This window comes from Anneissia japonica, unplaced genomic scaffold (assembly GCF_011630105.1).
Source record: "Anneissia japonica isolate Jap-2015-1 unplaced genomic scaffold, ASM1163010v1 scaffold287960_len3192837_cov198, whole genome shotgun sequence".
In the NCBI taxonomy this organism is placed as follows: Eukaryota; Metazoa; Echinodermata; class Crinoidea; order Comatulida; family Comatulidae; genus Anneissia; species Anneissia japonica.
In genome coordinates this window covers 899,006-903,016 of record NW_022712725.1, presented here as the reverse complement: position 1 = coordinate 903,016, position 4,011 = coordinate 899,006, and positions in this window count along the sequence as shown.

The following is a 4,011-nucleotide window of genomic DNA, read 5'->3' as shown; positions in this document are numbered from 1 at the left end:
GTGAAGACCCCTGGAACCCACCGCAGTGGCGTATCTAGATGTCTTGAAATGGAAGGGGGGGGGGGCGAATGTGAAGAGGGGGTCTCGATGATCAGTTGAGGGGCGCTAATTCGCAAAATAATCTGATTTTAGGTGACTTTTAATTACTTGACCGTGATTTGAAACCAGTGTCAGCAAAAACTAAGGTAAGCATGTGGTTAACATAAGCAAGAATTTAGTCTAATAAAACTGTTTATCATCTTGATACCTTCCGACGAAAATTGACCCTACCGGCGTCCCCACTGATCGATCTAACGTGACGTTGTTATGTGGGTGTTTTATAGATTATTGAAAATGGTAATATCACCGACAAAATAGATAAAATGACATTTGAATGACCAACAAAGACAACTAAAGATGATAGGTCGTCATTAGAAGTTATTTAGTATAACTTTATTCGGATAATTAATCTCAAAATCGAGTTGCCGTCCCCGGCGTTGTCAGTGACGTCGTACGATTTGTGTGAGATTTTTACCAATTGACCCCTAAGTAAAAAATAGTTGAGCCATGTAGTACCTTGCAAATCAACCCAGAAACCCGGTAGTTTGTGATTGTTTATTGGTAGTGTCCCTTCGCTGCCAAAAATAGTTTTTTGGCAATTTAGTCCAATGAAACTGTTTATCATCTTGATACCGTCCGAGGAAAATTCGCCCTACCAGCGTCACCAGGGCGTCCCCACCGATCGATCTAACGTGACGTTGTTATGTCGGTGTTTTATAGATTATTGAGAATGGTACCGTAATATCACCGACAAAATAGATAAAATGACAGTTGAATGACCAACAATGACAACTGAAGACAATAGGTTTTCATTAGAAGTTATTTAGTATAACTTTATTCGGAAAATTAATCCCAAAATTGAGTTGCCATCCCCGGCGTTGTCAGTGACGTCGTATGATTTGTGTGCGATTTTTACCAATTAACCCCTAAGTAAAAAATAGTTGAGCCATGTGGTACCTTGCAAATCAATACAGAAGCCTGGTAGTTTGTTGATTGTTCATTGGTAGCGTCCTCGCTGCCAAAAATAGTTTTTTGGCAGTTGTGTCCCCGGTGACATCGTAAGGGCATGGTGAAGGCTGGTTACGATTTGGTGGTACATCGATTGAGTATTTTCATTAATCTGGCCGCAAAATTATTTTGCGAATTAACGCCCCTCAACTGATCATCGAGCCCCCACTTCACCTTCGCCCTCCCCCCATCACCCTCTCCCTCATTTCAAGACATCTAGATGCGCCACTGACTTACATGGCCAAATGAATGAAAATACTCAATCGATGTGCTACCAAGTCGTAACCAGCCTTCAATATAAGGATTTGTTACCTTTTTATTATTTATATATGATGGAATCAGTGAACTTATTATATATGATAAATAATTGTAAGTTATTTTTCATTATTTATATATAATGATGTGTTATTTATATATAATGAAACCAGTAACATTATTATATATAAATAATGTTTGGTTAGCCTTTCATCATTTATATATAATGTAATCAGTAAACTAATTATATATAAATAGTGAAACGTTAACGCAATTATTTACATATAATCATTTAGACGTAAATGCATTATATATAAATAATGGGTGATTCCATGTTAAATAATGAATTATATATAAATAATTGTGTTAAATAATAGATTTACACTTAGCGCCTCAGGGTCGTGACAAAGTGCGAGCCAGCGAGTCATGCACATGGCCGGCGGAAGCGGGGGTGGGGGCGGGGGGCCCGGTCCCCCCACTTTTTGGCGAAAAATATATAATGTCTGGAGATTTTTGTATGGCTGCTGAGAAAGTTTACCTTACCGTTTTCATGAGGGGGAAAGCCTTGAATTTTGAAGAACAAAGTCATTAGACACCTAGCTCAAAAGTCGAGAAAGGTCATTTCCCGCCATCTAGAAATCAAAATTTTCTCGGGGAAGGAATGTTGACCCCACCACCTAGATTTGATTCCAGATCTGCATGATTCATATTCCCATTCATCTTATAAGCAGTGGCGTAAAAGGCGGGGGCCAGGGGGACAGACTGCCCCCCCCCCCGACGGTTTTTACCGGGCTGACCAAGCCGTCGTACCGGGCTGAGTAAGAAGAGAAAAGAAAGAGGAGAGAGGAAGGGAAAGAGAAAGAAGGGGAAAGAAAAAGAAAGGAAAAAGGAAAAGAAAAAGAGAAGAGAAAAATAGAGACAAGAATAAAAAGGAAGATATAATGAACAGATATCACAATACCCCGCCTGCAGCCCCTTCTCCACTTCAAAAAGTGTCCATATCGCATTTGATCTAAGCCGCCAGGTATTCTCCGCAGTGGTGTAATCACCGGGGAACAAGGGGAAAATATCCATCTGTGGAAAATCTTTCCCATTGAATGCCCTTTTCACCCGGGAAAGTGCCAGAAAATCTCAAATTTTAAATCCAATATTTTGTTGAGGTAGGCCAATTTCCTCTAAAAATTAATTGCACATTTTAGGGAGTTTTGATCAATTCCGACGAAATTAGAAAACAACATTTTTCGCGCGCTACGCGCGCATTTTTTAATGTTAAAGCTTGTGCTTGCTCTCCTTTGCCTTATAAATTATAACACATAGTCCCAAACTCAAGAAAGAAAATTTAAGGATAGATCGTTTATAAAAGAAGGGCCTCAATGTGTAATGATGTTGAAAGAATATGTTTGTACTAAATAAATCCATAAGGAAAATGCTTATATTCAGTTAAAAAAAACGAGTGTGGCCATATATAACATAAGAGCATTTCTTGTTGAGGTAGGCCAATTTCCTCGCGCGCTTCTCGCGCATTTTATAATGTTAAAGCTTGTGCTTGCTCTCCTTTGCCTTCTAAGTTATTTAAAAACATAATAGTCCCAAACTTGAGAAAGAAAATGTAAGATAGATCGTTTTACCTAAAAGAAGGCCCTCAATGTGTAATGATGGTGAAAGAATAGGCCTATGATTGTAATAAATAAAACTACGATGAAAATGCTTATATTTAGTTTCAAACACACGTGTGTAATAATAAAATAAGCCCTATGTCGTATTGTTTTCTATGTGTGTGTGTGGGGTATCACATCAAGTCATAAATTACTAACCGGGAAAAATATTACCTTTGCCGCCACCTCCCTGACCCAAGACCCCTGTTACGCGCCTGCTTATAAGTGGGCCTCCCCCCACCCCACTTTGAAAAACGTTCCGCCGGCCCTGTAATGCGAGCCAATGCGCGAGCCATGCGAGCCAGCGAGTATGCAACGCCGATAGAGAAAGTATGCAACGCCGATAGAGATGTTGTTAAAATACAGATAAAGATATACATACATACAGATATATTTATATATAGGCTTTTATACTGTATTTATTTATATATTTATATATATATATATTATTTTATATATACTGTATATATTTATATATTGATTTATATATTTTTATATTTATTTGTATATTTATTGTTTATTGTTTATTTTTTTGTTTATATATTTTTTTGTACATTTATTTATATATTTATTTGTATATGTATTTATATATATTTATATGTTTATATATTCATTTATATAATTTTTTAAATTCGTTTATATATTGTTTGTATATTTATTTGTATATTTATTTATATATATATATATTAATATGTTCATATATTTATTTATATATTTATTTGTATATTTATATATATATATATATTAATAAGTTCATATAATTTTTTATATATTTATTTGTATATATGCAGCGCTGATAGAGATGTTGTTAAAATACAGATATACATATACATACATACAGATATATTTATATATATACTGTATTTATTTATATATTTATTTATATATATTACTTTATATATACTGTATATATTTATATATTTATTTATATATTCATTTATATATTTGTTTGTATATTTTTTGTACATTTATTCATATATTTATTTGTATATGTATTTATATATATTTATATATTTACATATTTTTTTATATAATTATTTAAATTTTTTTAATA